The sequence below is a fragment of the Magnolia sinica genome, chromosome 12 (assembly GCF_029962835.1).
Source record: "Magnolia sinica isolate HGM2019 chromosome 12, MsV1, whole genome shotgun sequence".
Classification (NCBI taxonomy): Eukaryota; Viridiplantae; Streptophyta; class Magnoliopsida; order Magnoliales; family Magnoliaceae; genus Magnolia; species Magnolia sinica.
The window spans coordinates 45,675,476-45,696,862 of record NC_080584.1 but is presented as its reverse complement, the minus strand read 5'-3'; the positions used below and the strand labels follow the sequence as shown (position 1 = coordinate 45,696,862).

General features: G+C 39.6%; 1 long non-coding RNA gene across 1 annotated transcript in view; it reads left to right on the top strand.

Annotated features, from left to right (window-relative positions):
- The window catches only part of LOC131221296 (uncharacterized), a 37,138-nt gene extending 16,072 nt beyond the window's left edge, over positions 1-21,066 (top strand). The window contains exons 8-10 of the long non-coding RNA XR_009159182.1: positions 19,408-19,526; positions 20,674-20,790; positions 20,882-21,066. This is a non-coding gene — a long non-coding RNA (uncharacterized LOC131221296). The remainder of the gene's footprint in view (positions 1-19,407; positions 19,527-20,673; positions 20,791-20,881) is intronic.
- The last annotated feature ends 321 nt before the right edge of the window (positions 21,067-21,387 follow it).

Genomic DNA, 21,387 nt, shown 5'->3' with positions numbered 1-21,387 from the left:
AGTTCAAAAAAAAAAATCTAAAACTAAAGTTAGTCAAATTCTAATCTTAACTAATTCTAAACCTAATTAATTTCAGAGAATCGCAACCGTCAGTCCCCGGCAACGGCGCCAAAAACTTGTTCACTCCCAAGTATAGGGTTGTGATGTAGTAATAAACTCGGTGAGACCGAGATCGAATCCCAAGGGACTGAAACCTGTACGTAATCTGAAGCTAACTAGAACTAGAACTAGAATGAGATAAAATCTAAATCCGATATAAAGTGATGAATAATGGTGAGAGATTAATCTACAACTTTAAGGAATTCAGAGGAAGGAAACTAGGGATTCAGAGGATCCACTTGTAGAGATCAGGGAGATCTTATGCCTGCATCACGAATTATGGAATTTAAACTGAACTTCCTTTGATATAGTTGTCAAGAGGTGAAAGGTATATGAATTAGAATGGATTCCATCACCAAACCATGCCCAGGAGACAATGGCGAACAACAGGGCTTCCTAACGTCATAATCAAAATAAGGAAAAAGAAATACTCAAAGCCATTGTAAACCCATTGTAATTTCAGTCACAACAGGCCATTAAAAACTAAAAATATTCCCATAAAATTAAATCAAAATCCATTCAATCTAAACAAAATGGCACACACATAAATTCTCCCATCACGCTACAAGCTTCACCTCTTAATCCTAGCTAAGAGGTTTAGCCCAACATGATTGGACTAGATCTCACTAAAATAATAATTAAAAAAAAAACAAATAAAGAACTCTAAAAAAACTCCCTTCCACGGCTGCCTCCAACCTCCACTTTTCTTCCTTCTCTTTCTCTCTTATGCTTCACGTTCAAGCCGTCTCCCTGCAAAATTCCACACCCCCCTTCTGTTTCTTCTCTCCCCTCCTTATAGAGCCAGTCAAGGTCGGTGGCCAGCTTTCGCACTCTTTTCTTGCGCAGGGAGAGTCCCGGACGCGCACCCTATTTTTGTGCCGCGAAAACCCTTACGCTCGTCCTATGTTTGCAAGGCTAATCATATATATTTCTTAAAAATGACTTCTTGGAAGGTGTTATGGCCACCTTCTCTCCCTTATGTATGGTTCAGATCTTCGAAACGATTGATGATCGTGGCCCACAACTCAAAACCGGCAGATGCAGTGCGTCTGCTGTCGAGTTTTTATAGAAATTGTCGGTCAGTGTAACGCTGACCGACTTTGGTATTGCGGTGCATGGCGAGTGCGTGCACACTGTGTACATGCACTCTCTTGAGTGGGGTCCACTGTGATGTGTATGATACATCTGCTCCGTCCATCTCCTTTGTCATTTAATTTAAGCGGTTGGGACCAAAATTGAAGCATTTCCAGATACCAGGTGGGCCTCAAATCAATGGCTTATGGGCTGATCTGTCCGTTAGGCCACTTATACAAGGAACTGAGGGTTGGAATTTGACGTGTACGGTTAATTTATGGTCCTCAGGCCATGTATGGAGTTTCGAGCTGAATGAATGGTGGAAACCCCATGATCTTCCATTCTGGACGATTTTTGAGCCACATGAGCTTCAGTTTCCCGATTTTCTCGGATCTTTGGTGTGTAATTCCGTCAATCCTGGTCCTCTGGAGTCCGTCCCTTGCCTTTAGTGTCATCAGAGTGTTAAATCCATGCTTTAAGCTCCCTTTTCAGTCCATGCTCGTAAATACACTCTGCCTCACAAACATGATTAAAACAGGGCATTAAAAAGTATCATGTTCGTAAATCCAGACAATAACTAGGGTCTAATATGTAATATTTGACCCTCAACATCCACCATCCCTCTCTCCCATCACTTCTCTCCCATTACCCATCTCTTTCTCATTCTCTCTCTCATTCTCCAAAGACAAGCAACTCCAACGTCCATGGCTTCCATGGAGAACCTTGGTGTGGCCCACCTTCCTATCTCTCATCCCCACCCTCCAAAGTCCATCTCAACCGTTAAAATCCAACCCTTGGAGCTTTAGATTGCATCAGTGGAAGGATGAGTCCGAGAAGATCAAAGGTGGGTATTCATCCGTCGATTTTTAAGTTTGATGGCCCACTTATGGTGGGACCCAATTGATGTATGCATTGTATTTTGTATGGAGGAGCTCATAGTGGCGGAGCTCCTCCCATCTCCACCATCCATTTTTTTTTCTCTCTCTCTTGTGATGTGTGGCCCACCATGATCTTATCCACACTATCCCATTTGTGGGGCCCACCTTACCAGTGTCCAGCGGCAGGCCTCCTGCCTGTCTGCTTGGACAGACATGGACAGAGGAGAAAATACAAATGTCAGCTCGATTCAAATAGTGGTGGGCAACGCTCGTGGACTCACCATGATATATGTATTTTTATCCTGGTCGTCCACCATCCAGACGGTGCCGGACGTGGACCCCAGAGTGATGTATGCGTATGATCTACACCGTTCGTACGTATATGGGGCATGTAACCCATGATATATGGGCTGCACCTTCACCATCCAGCAGCAGGCGCTGCTGGAGAGGCAGAAACAAATATCTGCTTGACCCAACACTGGAGTATATGTTGTATCTGCTTCCGTCCAGCAGATAGGGACATGGATTCTCACCTTGATGTATCTATGTAATATCCTCACGGTCCATCTGGACGTGGGACCCACATGCCACACGTGTGGTGCTGATCCACACCGTCCAACACTTTCAGACGGTAGGGACCACCCAGTTGTCTAGCTGCTGTGGAGGACATCACCAAGCTCTGATGGTCCCACCATGGTACGTGTTTCATCCCACCGTCCAGTGCAAGAACGGTGGGACGATCTGAGGTATATTTTATATTCCCATCGTCCATTGCTTAGGCATGGGGCCACCTTGATGAGTGTGTGGGATCTCCACCGTCCAGCTGGACGTGGACCCCACCCTAATATATGTGTTTTTGCCACACCGTCTAGCAGCAATGGACGGTGGGGCCTTGATGTATGTAGTGTATCCTCGCCACCCATCAGCTGACCGATTTGCCGATCCTGATTATCGATCGATCTCGATTGTCATGACCAATTGCCGATTCCGATTGTCATGACCGATTTTACCGATCCTGATTATCGATCAATCCCGATTGTCGTGGCCGATTGCCGACTCCGATTGACGTGGCCGATTTGCCGACTCTGATTATCGATCGATCCCGATTGTCGTGGCCGATTGCCGATTCTGATTATTGTGACCGATTTGCCAATCCTGATTATCGATCGATCCCGATTATCGTGACCGATTGCCTATTCTAATTGTCGTGACCAATTTACCGATTCTGATCATCGATCAATCCCGATTGTCGTAACCAATTTTCGATTTCGATTGTCGTGATCGATTTGCCGATCCTTATTATCGATCGATCCCAATTGTCGTGGCCGATTGCTGATTTCGATTGACGTGATCGATTTGCCGACTCTAATTATCGATCGATCCCGATTGTCGTGGCTGATTGCCGATTCCAATTGTCGTGACCGATTTGTCGATCCTGATTATCGATCGATCCCGATTGTCGTGGCCGATTGTCGATTTCGATTGTCGTGACCAATTTGTTGACTCTGATTATCGATCGATCCCGATTGTCGTAGTCGATTGTCGATTCCGATTGACGTGGCCGATTTGCCAACTCTGATTATCGATCATTCCCAATTGTCGTGGCTGATTGTCGATTCCAATTGACGTGACTGATTTGTCGACTCTGATTATCGATTAATCCGGATTGTCGTGACCGATTTGCCGATTCTGATTATCGATCAATCCCGATTGTCGAGGCCAAGTATCGAGGCCGACTCTGATTGTCGAGGCCGAGTCCGAGTGTCGATTTCGATTGTTGAGGTCGATTTCAATTGTCAAGGCCGATTGTCAAGACCTATATGGTGTATATGCAACTCGTGGTTGAGGCCATACTGATGTATAGTCGACCCGTGTTTTGAGCCTAATGTGATGAATATGAGGTCTATGTGATGAGGCCCATTGTGATGCATTTGAGGGTCGAGCGATGGAGCCCATTGTGATGTATGTTAGGCCCATGTGAAAGGCCCATCGTGATGTGTATTAAGCTCTTGAATGTGGCCCATGGTATTGTATATCAGACCCTTTGTGAGGCCATGGGTCCACTATATGTTAGGCTCTATGTGGGTCATTCCTTGGGGGCAATGTTGATTAAATGTCCACATTATCGAGACAGATTGTTGATGCAGGTTATTGATACTGATTATGAGTATATGACAACATAGCATCATGATACATGCTCATACGCATCATCTGCATGTTGTTATGAGATGTGATTGACTATTGCATATGTCATTGGGCATGTTGTTATGAGACTTCCGGATAGGCAGAGATTATTTTACATGAACGCATGATATGCGTAGTATGGATACATGACTGGATTGTATGACTCATGCATCTTGCATTGTGCGTTGAGATTACTATACGCCCTAGCGACATCAGGGCTGTAGCCTCCATAGGCATATTGTGGATGGCCAGATGGGATACCGAAAATCTGTTCTAGCATCGGGCTGCCATAGATGGCCCTGAGTAAAAATCCCTAAACCCTCTTGGTACAAGAGGACGCCCCAACGTCGAGACTGAGTGGATACATGAGCGCCCGAGCGCCGAATACCAGGAGGCCACGTCTCCCACTGTGTCGTGGTTGGTTGGGAGGGGGTGTGGCCTTACCCGCCCAAGCGTAGGGGGCATAGCTAGGCTGAGTGTGACCAGCTCATAAATGGGTCCGCTATCGATGTACCGGATAGGTATTGGCAGACTATTGGCCAGGCAGATAGTGAGGTTTCTTACGCTCACCTGGACTGTGCGGCTGGGAGAGCGACGTGCCATTTTGAGTGTACTAAACTTCGGTGATGATCCCAGAGATGAACAGTACTGATATGTAGACTTATTGAGTAGGAGTTGCATGCTCATTCATTCATTTATTCACTATCCACTTGGGCTGGTGGTGCACAACTATTTATTACGTGTACCTTCACAATAGCCAGGATTTCGGTTGGGGCGTGCGACTAACCTGAGATCAGGAGTTTACCACGTTGAGTCTGACTATCCAAATTTAGGTATATGACTGGTTTGGATAGAAGTCCTTTGTGGTGGACCCTGTAGCCTGCGATACTACGTACTATCATCCCAACTTCACACTCCAGCTTGGTCATTTCATTCGCATCGCATATTGCATTGCATCCTCAGCACATAGTATTTGGTTTACTATCTCTACATTGCATAGCTGATGTATATTGCTTCCTCAGTATATGATATTAGTTTATTATATTTTTGCATCACATAGCCTGGATAAGCCTGATGGTATTTATGGGTCTATCAGCATGTCTTCGCATTACTCTGATATTATATAATTTATGAACTTGCCAGCATTTCTGATATCGTATGATTTATGGGCTTGTTAGTATTTCTGCTTACTCTGATTACTCTGATATTGCTTACTTGGCACTTACCTTGTGCACACACTTACACCACCATCTAAGCTTTCTATAAGCTTATCCACGATAGATGTGTGCAAGTGATGTTAGGTTGCAGCAGCGTGGAGCTTGGAACATGTAGCTGACTTCTGGAGCTTTAATTTTGACATATGTATTTCCCCTTTTAGCATTGTATTCAAAGTTTATATTAGTGGATATGTGATGATGATGTTGTCTTTGTGATTTAGGTAAACTTGTGGTTATGCTTCTTACGAGATAAATGTACGTTGAAAAATCCTTCTCGTAGGATCCAAGGATCGAAATCTGGCATATGGGCGCTGGGAGCCGAGAATGGGGTACTACGGAGGCTGTTGGCACCGGATTCGGCGATCGAGATTCCTGTGAATCCGATTTTCGGGTTTGGGACATGACAAAATAAATACATCATGATTAGGCCCACATAGCACCAACCACTAGCCATCTTGACAGTGGCAACGTCACTAGCCAAATCAAGTCCTCCAGGTGGTGTAAGGACTTTGTGGTACCCACCGTATCCCATGTTTTTTATGATGTTGTGAATAACAAGGTGGCTACTGGAGAGTGTTTCGTGGGCCCACCATGATATATGCGAGAAATCAACTCCATTAATCTATTTCAGCATATCATTTTAGTACATGGTCCAAAAAATGAGGTAGTTCCACACTACAAAAAATCCCACTTTTAGCGACGAAAATTTTCGTCGCTAAAAGTCAAATTTTCGTAGCTAAACACTTTTAGCGACGAACATTTTCGTCGCTAAAAGCCCGACGAAAAAAGGTTTTATCGGCGAAAAATTGGAATCGTCGCCAAAGGCAACCTTTTTAGCGACAAAAATTTTCGTCGCTAAAAAACATCACAAGACTTTTAGCAGCGAAAATTTTCGCTACCCAAAATATAAGTTTCACTTTTAGCGACGAAAATTTTCGTTGCTAAAAAACATCACAAGACTTTTAGCAGCGAAAATTTTCGCTACCAAAAATATAAGTTTCACTTTTAGCAACGAAAATTTTCGTCGCTAAAAAAACATTACAAGACTTTTAGCAGCGAAAAGTTTCGCTGCCAAAAATATAAGTTCTACTGTTAGCGATGAAAATTTTCGTCGCTAAAAAAACATTACAAGACTTTTAGCAGCGAAAATTTTCGTTGCCAAAAATATAAGTTCTACTTTTAGCGACGAAAATTTTCGCTGCCAAAAATATTTGTTCTACTTTTAGCGACGGAAGTTTTCGTAGCTAAAAAACTTTTACAAGACTTTTAGCAACAAAAATTTTCGATGCTAAAAAATATCCGTTCAACTTTTAGCAACGAAAATATTCGTCGCTAAAAATAATTACAAAACTTTAACAAAACTCTTACCTACAAAAATTTTCATAGCTAAAAGTCTCTTTTAAAAAAAAACTATTCCAGCACAAAATTGCTGAAATCTTTTTCCTGATATGCACCTGTTACAATATATACATCTATTATAATATATTTCATCATATTCTTCCTGATATACACCTGTTATATAATATATTTCATCATATTCACATTCACATCCATATAAACCCAAACTAGTAAATTCATCCAAACATAAAAGTACATTCATCCAAACACAAACAATCTTATTCACATCACATTCATTCACGCATAAATATATATAAGTTTAACATCATAAACAAAAATACAAAAAATAACGAAGATGAAGGTAGAGGTGGTGGGGCATCGATGGGTAAGCGTGCAGCGAGAGCCTAAAACAACTTACCGCAGTAAAAATCTCTTTTATGTTTTTTCAATCCATCTTTTCATTTTCTTCTTAACAAGAAAATCCATATTTACTAATATTCTCATTTTTCTATTTTTCAAAAGAATGAGTTCGGACTCCGAAAGCGTCGGCTCCAGAACTCGTACTTTCAGCCCAAACCCTAACCAAGGACTCCAAAATTGGAGGATCTTTACGTTATAGGTTCAGGTTATAGGTTATAGGTTTAGGTTAAGGTTTAGGTTTAAGTTATAGATTTTGGGATTTGAGAATATGTTTAAGTTAAAAGTATAGGTTTAGGTTAGGGCGTAGGTTAAGGTTCAGGGAATTGAGTTTAGGTTATAGGTTATGGGTTTTTAGTTAAGGTTTAGGTTATAGTTATAGGTTTTAGGATTTGAGAATAGGTTTAGGTTATAAGTATAGGTTTAGGTTAGGTTATAGGTTAAGGTTTAGGGAATTGAGTTTAGGTTATAGGTTTTGGGATTTGAGGATAGGTTTAGGTTAGGTTGTAGGTTAAAGTTTAGGGAATTGAGTTTAGAGAATTGAGTTTAGGTTATAGGTTATAGGTTTAGGTTAAGGTTTAGGTTGTAGTTATAGGTTTTGGGATTTGAAAATAGGTTTAGGTTATAGGTTAAGGGTGTGGTCCCTGCACGTACAGATATAAACACGACCTGTCCAAATGGCAAGGCTACTCGAATGTTGTCCATAGGAAATGGACAGCTTCATCATGGTCATAACAGCAGTTCCCACCTTCCAGGGACCCTCACTCAACATCTGGATAGCTCTAACGCACATTCGGGTCTGCTCCATCAATTTCGAGCAAATACAGATATAAACACGGCCTATCCAAATGACCAGGCCACTCCAATGTTGTCCATAGGAAATAGAAAGCTTCAGCATGGTCATAATAGCAGTTCCCACCTTCCAGGGACCCCCTCTCAACATCCGGATAGCTCCGACGCACATCCGGGTCTACTCCATCAATTTCGAGCAAATAAAGATATAAACATGACCTGTCCAAATGTCAGGCCACTCCAATGTTGTCCATAGGAAATGGACAGCTTCATCATGGTCATAACAACGGTTCCCACATTCCAGGGACCTCCGCTCAACATCCGGATAACTCCGACGCACATCCGGGTCTGCTCATTTAAATAAAATAGATTATCAAGATCATTTAAATAAAATCAGGTCCAATCAACAATCTGACCTAGAGGATTCTGTTAGCATTGTTGACGGCACCTCGAATCTTGTTTTAGGGCCTAGAAATTCAAAATTAGATACAAAAATTAGAAAAACCAAAGAAATTTAAGAAAGATAGTCAAAGTCCATGTGAATGAGCACAAGTATGCACCTACATATGAATTCTGAAAAGTTATTGCATATCACAAAAATAATAATAATAATAATAATAATAAATAAATAAATAAATAAATAATCCTTGTGTTTGGATATTCAACAAAATGGGTTAGAATGAATTCATTTGCCTAATTCATGGAAACCTTGCGTTTGGATATTCAACAAAATTAAATTTTAAAAATTCAATTCAGTTCAATAAACTTAGATTTCTGAGAAGGATTTAATGGTTTTAAATCCATGGTTTTCTAAAAAAGGTCCATTTCCTGGACATCAAATTCAACGGGGAAAGTAAGATGGTTAATATTACTTTTCACAGTGCAAAGTTTCAGTTATGTCTCTTCTTTACCTTCTATTTTCTTCTTAATAAGAAAATCTATATTTACTAATATTCCCATTTTTTCATTTTTCAAAAGAATGAGTTCGGACTCCGAAAGCGTCGGCTTAAGCACTCGTACTTTCAGCCCAAACCCTAATCCTACGAAAGTTCCCCTTCTTATCACAGTTGTCCCCGGCTTTTGAGGCACATGGTTGAACCATCTCAATTTTCTCTGTATCTGTTTACCTACAATTGGGCTACTCTAAGGCTGCTAGTTAGAATAATTTATGCCCAATTTTTGTTTTTTTTTTCAAATGCATTAACATATTGCTTGTCCAATAACATTGGCAACAACAATCAAATTTGGAAGCAACCCAAATTTGAATATTTTGAGTTGTTAATTGTCCTCCCTGGATAATGGGAAGGGTGAGTATATGGACTAGACACGAGCTGGGCAAAATAAAATTTTCAGTAGGCCTGGCCTGCCAAACACTACCAGTTCAAAATCCAAGTGCAAACTGACCCAGGAATGCCCTTTCTACATCGTAGATAATAAGTAAATTTTGCAGCTTGTATGTATTACTTGCCTATGGAAACCAAAAGATCTAAATCAGCCCACTTAACTCAGCTCCATCTCATGGAACCTTTTACTTGCAAAAATGGTTCAGACCAATAACCACTTAAGAGAAGTACTAGACAAACTATCGGATGAAAATCATCTTAAAGTTGGACAAGAAGTATCATATTTCTACTATATATAATGTCATAGTCAACATAATAGTGATCCTATGCACAGCAGCAAATCTATACAATTTGGAAGGGATTATTTCAGAGGAAATAGTATATATCGATAGAATTAAGTAAGAACAAGAAAAATGTAATGCAAATCTGTTGTATGACTAGTCAGTACCTACATTCTTTGGTCATATATTGGCTCTTATAGTTTTTTTTTTTTTAAAGCAACAATATTCTAAAGTTGAATAGAACTGCTTCCAAGTTTCCACCCAAGATTGAAAGGCGATTTGAATTTGTCCCAGTGCATTACCTTGTTAAAATAATGGATAAACTTGTCCATTTGTTTGAACCAAGATTCAGCATATTGGTACTGAAAATCATCACCCATTGTCCACATGATGTGATTTGTACGTGTCAGTTGTCACATTTGTTTGTTCATCAAAGCCAAATAAAATTACAAGAGGGAGCGAGAGTGAATACAAGTATTACATTAAATGCATGGGCTGAATTGTACTCTTATTAGAAACCACTAGGACACTTCATATGAAGAGTTCTGTAAAGGCTTAATTGAGTCCTAGCAGCATCAATAAAATCATTTACACATTGTTCAACATTGTAATGAGGAGATACAGTTACAACAAAATCCAGATGAATACATGAGAACTGTCATAAGAAGTTGGTACCTGTATAGGTGAAGAGTCATCATTGACTTCAAAATGGAAACCATTTGGAGGACTATAATAAACAGGAAAGGCACTTGTGAAAATCTGGTGGTTGGACAACATGATATGTCAGCAAACTATAGCAATTTAAAATAATAAATAAATAACAGAACAAGAACTTGAAGTTTCATACCGGAGAAGAAGAACCAAAAGTCTTTGACCCATGCCAGATAACTTCAAGTGATTTATCCACCTTACGCTTTGCCCTTTCCTGGTAATCAATCCTTGCAAAGTATAGAGAATCGAAACCAAGCTACAAGAACAATATAACCAATCAGATAATAAGTAATTTGTTCAATAGTCATCTGAGAGTATTGACAGATGGATTTTTTACAAGAGAGAAGTACCAGATCCTGATGCATCATGACATACATAATGTCCAGATGCGACTGTCTGTACAAGTTGGATCCATATGTTTCTGCGATCCAGACCACTGATTAGTTGCAAAGTGGATCGTCCATTATACAGGACCTCATTCGTCCGTGTCTATGGGAGATTGGAAAATGTGTATGGTGACAATGACAACCAGGGGTAACAAAAAGTTTTTGCTAAGGCACCTTGCAATTCTCACAAGTAGCTTTGACAATCTCCTTATTCAGCAATCTTGATTTAACTTTCTCCAAGAACTTCAAGTGCAGCTCATGAAAATTAGCTTTAATCCATACACTTTCTTTTCGTTTTTCTCTTCAATTTTGGTTCTTTCTTTCTGTTTTCTGGTTTTAGTGTTTTGGCTAATGTGAAACTAGAGTGGAAGTCTTTTGAAAATGTTATGGATTCATGTGTTCGTTCATGCAGCATTTGATCAAGCTCCTGAACCAAATAAAGTTTGAGACTGATATGGCTGCCTTTAATGAAGAGTTTCTTTTCTACAAGATCTCATTACATAACATATGTTTTGATAGAATGCAGGCCGTATATATAAGAGCTATCATGCAAAGGCTCATCCCCATCCTTGGATGGCATGCATGCCAAACATCCAGACCATTCATTAGGTAGCCCACACTATATATGAACATGACTCGGACCAATATAAAAAAGATCACTCTTCTATGAGAAAAAGAAGCCCATTTCTCCAAACTCAATGTGCATGCCTTACTTTTCACTGCATGGTTTCCATTTTGATCATGCGCACATTACATAACATGTTCATCAAATTCAAGAACAAGGTTTATTATCTGATCAAGCTCAGAAACTTCAAGTGTCGATAACAAAATATGAGCAGAGGATGAGCATTTGAAGCAAGAGTATGCTAAATCTTTTATGTACAACATTTGATTTATCAATATTTCCAGAGTTGAGAAATTTATACATTTATAATCTACTGAAGTGATCAGTTAATGAGTTGAGCACTTTACCAGGTGTGCGTGGACATTCCCTTAACTAGAAAATGCACATTCCCTCAGCTAGAAAATATGAAGAGAAACATTAGAAAATCAAACAATTGCAATCATGAAGAGAGTTGCTGATGGTTCTTACATAATGGGTTTTGAAAATCAAACAATTGCAACTGTCGGCAATTCTTACATAAATTTCAAAATGGGTTTTGACAGATCATGTCATCATACATAGCCTAAACTTCTCAATTAGATAAGCATCTAGGTATGAGACTGGCATTTTGTCCAACATGTCACGGGTAACTGCTCTAAGAGTTGTACTAATCTGGAAATTGTCATGGGTTACTGCTTTAAGAGTCACTAGATTCTGTCACGTGAGCTTGTGATATATCTGAAAATTGCCTATTGCCTGTAATCAATGGATGATACATCACTTATGATTTTGTTTCACCGATTGCTCTAATAGATCAACATCTGAAAGCTAGCTTATGGGTTCTCATATCTTACTGTTGAAAGCTAGCTGCATGAGACCATTAAATCAAGAGAAATACCATTAAACAAAACACGTGCCACCAGGAGTTAATTTTTCTGAGGCTTAAACCCCAATCAAGAGAAATACCTTTAAACCAGCAGAATTCCAGAACTGATTTTGCACCAGTTGGTTTCCACCTTTTAGTAGACTATACTACAATGATAGTTCACCACCAATTTCTAAGTTCCAAAAGAAACAATAGCCTCCATAGTAAACTAGCTCAAACTTGATGCCATGCCTCATAAAAGCCCCTAAATTTTTAAAAACATAGTTTTAAAACTTGACTCAAAAATGAGATCACCTGTAATTGGATAGGGCATGCAATCTATCTCATCCTTGATAGCAATTGGAACTCCGTCCAAAACTGAGATTGGTTTGCCTATAAAAGGCCATAATGAACACTTACACAGGTAAGAGTACAACAAAAAATCTTACATCGTGAGCTGAATTTTCAGTGGATGATCTAACTTACGAGTGTTTATTTGTTAGCATCGACAATAGAAAGTGCGTCCTATCATATAAACAGTTTGTATCATTGGAAAACAAACCAGTTTTCCCAAGTCCTAATACATTGGATTGTGATACATGGGGGTGTACTCCAACAGACTTCTTGTTTGATTTTAGAATGGCATCCAAGGCACCTGAAATATTCTCTTCAATGTTTTAAGTTTATCTTTATAGAATCGTTCCTCCAAAAAAGATGGCCTATATGAGCTTGATTACAGCTTTCAAAACAATTAATTTATTCACTGTGAGACTAGAAAGTTTTTATGCTGCCATTTTCAAAAATTCCATTTTTTTTCTCTAGTTGGTTGACACACTGGATTGTAACAAGGCTCTTGTTTGATCTTAGAGAAGTATGTGAGGCATCTTAAATATTCTTTTCAATATTTTAAGTTCATCTGCATAGAATAATCCCTCTAGAATTTTGTACAGCTACTGGAACACATTCTCAACCTCACATAGGACCTCTCTTTATGAGAAACTAAACGACACATCAAAGAAAATTTAAGCTTGATACCAAAAAATGAGCTCGAAATAAATCTCGGGTGAACCACACCACAGGAAAACAATAGTGATTGAATGTCCCCCATTAAAAATCGGCCCTTTGGCCACAGATTAAACAGGAAAATTAACAACAACAACCAAAAAAAAAAGAGAGAAACAAGAAAAGGAAGAAAAGGAAGCTTAAACAGGAAAATTAGCATTAGTCAACGATAAAAGCATTTTTAAATAGTTAAAGATAAGTACAAATGAAGTTTCTCAAATAGACAACCATGATCTTATTACTCAGTAGAATCCCCCATTAACACAGTTCAGATGCACAACAGAAACAGAATACCAGCAAGAAGACGGATGAGCCCTGCTGTGAGCATTCCTGGTCCGAAAATCAAGGCAATCTAATTGCAAGGTGGGCCACGCCTGTACATTGAGTATAATCGTCGGTCTTACTTTTCCAACAATCCATTTTCTCATACATGTGGGGTCGACTTGATGGCCAGATTTTTAGGACTAGGGCATTCAAATGGTGCACCTGATCAATGGCCCAGATGTCAGACTATGTCCAAACTCTCCTCATGTGAATTTCCTTTACCAGTTCTCAAGCTCTAAGCTAGAACCCAACACTTGTCAGGTCGGCCTTTTCCAACCATTCCTTTTCTCATACATGTGTGGGCCACTTATTATGATGTCATTGGAAACAAAATAAAGAATTACATGACAATTGCATTGGCATTTATATAAACAGCAATAACAAACATCTCACCATTAAATCCACAGAGTGTTGCAGCAACAATGTCTTTGGTTCGAGCTTTGTAAACTTCCGCAGTCTCGCAGTCTTCTCCAAAGATCTGATATGAGAATTCGAGAGATTGAGATAAGAGCATATAGTGGAAAGACACGCCTGCTAACACAGGGCGCTTGTTTACAGTAATCAGGACCATTGATTTTGTGCGCCACCACATGAATGGGCCATATCCAATGAGTTTGGACTGACATTCAATAGGCAAAACTTATATGGCGACAGTTGTCTGATTGCTGCAATCTTCAAACTATGGCCCATCCAAGTTGTGGTCCACCAGATCAACAGCCCTAATCACCATACATGTTTACATTGGGAGAAAGGAAGAGAAGATTCGACAGAGAGTAGGACGTACCAAAGTCAAATTTGGTGGAATGGTTGGAGATTCAAATGGAATTGCCGGAGATTCTCCTAGGGCTGGATTTTGCGTTCTCTGGGACAGGGGTCTTGCTTGAATTGGGGTTTGAGATGAGTTGATTTGGGGGTGTGTGAGGCTGAGGAGGATCAGGATGTTGGAGATTGATGGAAGAGAGGGAAAATGGAGGAAATTTGAGAGAGAGAGAGAGAGAGAGAGAGAGAGAGAGAGAGAGACTTGGGCATGAATTTGGGGTGGGATTTTTTTGGCTTCTGGGCGCGGGTTCCATACACAAACGAATTTGGGGCGGGATTTCCTGGAAGTTCCAATGCAAGGATGCTGGGTGGGTCCCACTGAAATATATGTGAGAAATCCATTCCGTCCATCCGTTTCAAGAGCTCATTTTAGGATTTGCGACCAAAAATGAGGTGGTTACAAAACTCAAGTGGGTCACACAAGAGGGGAAATGAGGGAAAGAAATTCCTACCGTTAAACCTTCCTGGGCTCCACCTTGATGTTTATATGCTATCCAAACCTTCCTGGGCCCAAATGTCAGACTAAAATGATCTGTAAAAGAGAAGGGATGAACGGAATGGACGAAGAACACATATCATTATGGGGCCCACAGAGCACCCCGTCGCTGGTGGGAACGGATTGGCTACTCTCCCCAACACCAGCCAATGGCCGGTGGTCAGTGCTATGTGGGCCCCACCATGATGTATGTGTTTCATCCATGCCATCCATCTACTTTTAAAGATCATTTTACAGTATGAGTCCAAAAATGAGATATATCCAAATCTCAAGTGGACCACATTACTGGAAACAGTGTTGAATGACGGTTGACCATTAAAAACGTTTTAGGAGCCATAAAAGTTTTGGATCAAGCTGATATTTGTTTTTTCTCTTCATCTGGGCCTTTATGACCTAATCAACAGATTGGATGTCATATAAACAGTATAGTGGGCCTTAGGAGGATTTTAATGGTCGAGATCCAATCACTATTGTTTTCATGTGGTGTGGTCCACCTGAGATTTATATCCCTCTCATTTTTGGGATCAAGAAATAAGATGATCTGTAAGAATTCATGAACGGAATGGATAAAACACATACATCATGGTGGGGCCCACAGAGCACCGACCATCAGCCATGGAGCTGGTGTCAAGGGGAGTAGCCAATCTATTTATGTCACTGGTGGAGGGGGAGTAGCTAATCCGTTCCCCGGGGAAGGAAACAGAATGCGTCCTACCCAATCATTATTTTCTTCCTGTGGTGTGGTCCACCTAAGATTTATATCCTTATAATTTTATTTTATTTTGTAAATTACTAAAATGATCTGTAAAAATAGATGAACAGAATGGATGAAACACATACATCATGGTGGGCTCCACGAAGCACCGACCGCCAGCCACGGGGCTGGTGTCAAGGGGAGTAGCCAATCCGTCTCCTAGTTTTTAAGTATCGTGGGGCCCATCGTGATGTATGCTATTTATCTACTCCGTCCATTCATTTTAACGGATTATTTAAACAGTTGATCCAAAAAAAGAGTCAGATCTGTGTGCCTCACCATAATGTATGTATTATATCAACACCGTTCATTCATTTGGAGAGATCATTTTATGGGATGATCAAAAGAACGAGTCAGATCCAAATCTCAAGTGGCCCCACCACCGAAAACAGTTGGGGACAGTGACACCCACCGTTGAGATTTTCCTAGGGCCACTATGATGTTTATTTGAATTCTAACCTGTTAATAAGTTTAAAAAAAGACATGGATGAAGAGAAAAATCGAATATAAGCTTCATCCAAGACTTCTGTAGCCCTCTGAAATTTTTTATTAATAAGCGTTCAATCCCCACATTTTTCTTTTATTATTTTTTTTTGTAGTGGATCAACTTGAGATTTTGATTTGCCTCATTCTTTGACCCATGTCTTGAAATGATCTATATAGATGAATTTTTGTGGTGGACATTATTGTGGAACTATATAGGCCCCACCTAAATGACTACAGCTATGACTCCTATTTCCTGTGGTGTGGTCCACCAAAGTCTCCTATTTGCCTCCTTTTTGGTATCATAGCTAAAATGATCTGTCAAAATATAGAGAAAAATTGTTTGCAGCCTTTGGCGACGAAAATTTTCATCGCATTCGTGATTTTTAGCTACGGAAATTTTCGTAGCTAAAAGTTATCCATTTCAAAAGCCTTTGGCGACAAAAATATTCGTCGCTAAAAGACTTGTTCAAGATTTTTAGCTACAAAAATTTTCGTAGCTAAAAGTAAGGCATTCAAAAGTAAAAGGAATTGTTTGCAGCCTTTGGCGATGAAAAGTTTCGTCGCTAAACATTTTTTTAGCTACGAAAATGTTCATAGCTAAAAGTAATCTATTCCAATTTTTTAAAAATTTGTTTGCTACTTTTGGCGATAAAAATATTCGTCGTGGAAAGTGTCATCCAGGGTTTTTAGCTACGAAAATTTTCGTAGCTAAAAGTAATCCATTTAAATTTTTTTAAAAAATTGTTTATAGCCTTTAGCGACGAAAAGTTTCGTCGCTAAAAGTCTCATCCACAATTTTTAGTTGCGAAAATATTCGTCGCTAAAAGTTTCGTCGTTAAAAGTAAACTTTTAACGACGAAATGAATTTTCGTCGCTAAAAACCCTCTTTCTTGTAGTGAAATCTCAAGTGGACCACATCAAAGGGAACAACAGTTATTAAATCCCACCATTAAATTGGAAGCGCATTCCATTCCCTTAAAACTAGAAGCGGATTGGCTAGTGTACCACACACCAACTATATAGCTGCTGTAGGTTCGTGTAGTGCGAAGACGTGCACTGACGCTACTCGAGCTCCGAGTTGTACGAACGGTTTAAAGGAGATCAAAGTTACATGGGCCCCACAGTTTATTATCTCTACATCGTTCACCTATTTTTAGAGATCATTTTGGAGCATTATGCAAAAAATGAATCATGTCTCAAGATCATTTGGACCACACCACAAATAGTAGCGGAGATAATGATTTTCACCGTTAAAAAATTCATAGGGCCCACCATAACATTTATTTTCCATCCAATCTGATCATAAGGTCACAAAGACCCGAATGAAGAATAAAAACAAATTTCATATTGATCTAAAACTTCTGTGATCCCAAAAAGGGTTTCAATGGTAGACGTTCAATCTCCCACTGCTTTTTGCAGTGTGGTCCACTTAATAGTTAGATCTATTTTATTTTGCGTCTCAAGCCTTAAGAGAGCTCGCCAAATTGATGGACGGTTTTGATATAACAAATACCTTGTGATCAGACCCACAGAACTTGCTCACGTATACAATAGCTATATAGCGGGTGTGAGAGGACGCGGATTAGATGGATACTAACAAGTTGAGTAGCCAGTTGGCTACTGAAGTGACGTCACCAAGTCATGTGGCCCCACTATGATGTATATGTTATATCCACACCGTCCATCCATTTTTAGATATCATTTTAGGGTATGAACCAAAGAATGAATCAAATAAAAATCTGTTGTGGACCCCACCAAAGAAAACAACAGGGAGAGTGATTCCCACCATTGAAACTATCCTAAGGGCCATCATAATGTTTATTTGAAATCCAACCTGTTCAAAAGTTAAAAAAGACATTAAATAAGGGAAAACACAAATATTAGCTTGATCTAAAACTTTTGTGGCCTTTAGAAGTTTTTAACAGTGGGTGTCACTGTCCCACTGTTTTCTGTGCTGGGGTCCACTGGAGCTTTGGATTTAACTCGTTCTTTGGATATTGCCCTAAAATGATCTCTCCAAATGGATGGAAGATGTGGATGCAGAACATACATCATGGTGGGGCCCACGGAACTTGCCGACGTCACTTCAGTAGCTAGTCTCACTACTCAACCTGTGAGTATACTCAACCCATTAGTAGCTAATCCCCTCCTGGACGTGAGAGAGATTTCATTTTTACGAAATTCTCTCTTGTTCTCTGGAAAATTGCAATCAATCTCATCTTCCGTAAAAAAAATCCAAACCGAAATCTCCGTAAATCTCGATGAAATCAAGTTCTCTTTCAAATCTCTTTCTTTGAAGAAAACAAAAGGGTTTTTTAAAAGGGTTTTCTTATCTCGGATAATTTAAAGCTATTAACAGCGATTTGCCCACTAAATTTAGTCGAAATCCACTTCCGCGGGTAGATCGGGAGAAAAAGAAGGTAAGAGATCTTTTTTGTATATATTTTTTGTATTTATTTCAATTTTTTTTCAATAATAAGGAGAACGATAGCTATTTTTTCGATAAAATTGAAAATATCACCGATATTTCGTCGATATTTGGAAGAGAAACGAAAACTTGGGGTTTCGGTATCGCCGGTTCAGCGACAACGATAATATCGCCGATATTTTCGATTTCTCGTCGACAATTCAAACACTGGCTACATTGACCATTATTTTGAGAGAAAAAATGTGCATGTTGTCATATTACAAAACATGGCATAGTGTTTACACTTATAATCATCTTATAATAGGTTTAACGAATGGAATTTGTTAATTTTCTTTCCCATAATGTGACTTGCTTTTTGTTCATGTTACAACATTTGCCTGATCCGAACCTATCTTCAAGTAGGCTCTCTAGTCTCTACCTTGGATGGGCCATGTCCCAAAATCCCAATGATCTGGCAAATCATAAATTTCATTGGAGTTTTAAGGAAGAAAGTGGATGGTTATCAGTAGTCAACTGAAGTTAATTTGACTTCCCATTTTCACCCTTCAAAATCCTTCAATCTAAGGATTACATTGTCCAGTTGGCACAGGATATGGTATATGGCCCATCCCATGTGCTAGTTATGTGTATTCTTTTCCCGTTTTGCGGGCTTTATAATAAATTGTTGTTTCCTCTTTAAAAAAAGGCATTGGGATTGAACCCTGGATCACTCACACACACCACACCATCTCTGTCTGCTCATCTAACTAGCAGGAGATATCCAACACACTACATTTTCTTTTTGGTTGGATGTTTCCTTTAGCCATTCTTTAGGCCTGATTTATTGCGCATGCTATTTTTTGAGTGCAGGTATCTTGTTCCTGCTGACTTAACAGTGGGGCAATTTGTTTACGTGATTCGAAAGAGGATGAATCTAACCCATGAGAAGGCCATTTTCATCTTTGTGAAGAATATTTTCCCACTCCCTGGTAAGGAATTTGAGACAGATTTCATTACTTCCATGATGCTCCATTTGGATGCACCGAGTGTCTTGGATGAGGATCAGATCAGGAAACATTCACATAATGTTTGAATATTGGATAGATCGTAAAATGATCTGGCAAAATGGATGGACGGAGTGGTATAAACCCATACATCACAGTGGGCTCCACAGAGCCCCTGCCTGGACCAAGTCTGTCTAGGCAGGGGCTGCATGCAATCCATTTCCACCTTTAGGGGCCCGGTCTCAGATGATACATGTCCCAAAACTCTCCAGCATTGGAGGATTGAAGCCTTTCAACTTTTGGCCTCTTTATCGTTGAATTTCCCAATGGCAACAAATTGCAGGAATGGCCTAGTGGATCATGGGTCCGGAATCGGATTACTAACTGTACAGACAAAATATATGATCTTGGACCTTAGGATATGGCCAAAACATGTGCAGGGGAAATGATACTTTGAGATGACAAGCCCAGCATGGAAAGACCATTGCAGGCCGAATGGAAGGGTTGGGATTGCTCCATAAGGGAGTATTCAGGGAATAGACGCGGAATGCGTCCTACCCCAGCTGACAACATACGGGCAGATCTATGGGGGCCATCATGACCTATCTGTTTATTCAAGCTGTATATCCCTTTTCTCATATCATTTTAAGGTATGAGATCAAAAATAGGCAGATCCAAACAGACATTAGCATGCTTCTTAGAGAATGTTGACATTATGGCTGGTAATGGGGCAGGCCAGAACTAAGCAAAATTGATATTTTGAATACGCCTGGCTTATCTATTTCAAAATCCAATGCTGAACCAGCCCCAGGCCTGCCCATTGCCAGGCCTAGTTGATATTTAGAGGAAAAGACTCAGTTTTCTCTTCTCTCTAATGAGTTGGGTGGTTTTGTATGTTGTTTCACAAATTAGAAATAAAATAATGCATCTATGATCCTCCTTTTTATCTTTTGGATCTTATCTTGATTCAACTATTTTAATTACGATTTTCTCTGTGTTAAGTATTGCGAGGAGACATTTTATGATGTTTCCCTTTTTTGTTGATCTTTACCACTGACTGGAGGATAAGACTGCCTTTCTTATCTGCTTTCTGTTATATATATATATATTGTTTATTCTTTATGATTTACAGCTTCACCCCAATTTCTATGATGCCTGGTCAAATTTAGCTAGTGCATATATGAGGAAAGAATGACTTAATGAGGCAGCCCAGTGTTGTCGCCAGGCTCTTGCATTGAACCCTCGCTTGGTGAATCCTTGTTTTGTTTTATCATTTAGTTTCCTTCTTTTATTGTAGATGCATTGAAATTACTATTTGTAGATCTTCCCCTTATTAGCAGGTTGATGCTCATAGCAACCTTGGTAATCTGATGAAGGCACAAGGCTTAGTACAAGAAGTAAGTCACAGTGGATTCGATACATTATTTTCATTGGATGTTCTTAAAGACTTGAAGTAGAATTCGAGAACCATGATCCATGACTGGACTGCACTGGGTTGTGCAGTTGTTCTAGTAATTGGATGGATGAATGAATGATTGTAATTGAATGAATGAATGATTTTAATTGAATGAATGAATGATTATAACTTTTTTTTAAATGTAAGGAATAGCTACGGATATTGACCGTAGCTGTTCTTAAATTCGGCATATTGCTACGGATCTAGCACTACTTTTAGCTACAAATACTATCCATAGCTATATGAACTTTTCGCTACAGAAATGATTGCTATGGATTATATCTGTAGCTATTGGAATCTATGGCTACGGATTAAATCCGTAGCCATAGGTTTTAGACCTATTAGCTCGGCACCTACGATGACGGTCGTGCTACAGATGAAAACCATAGC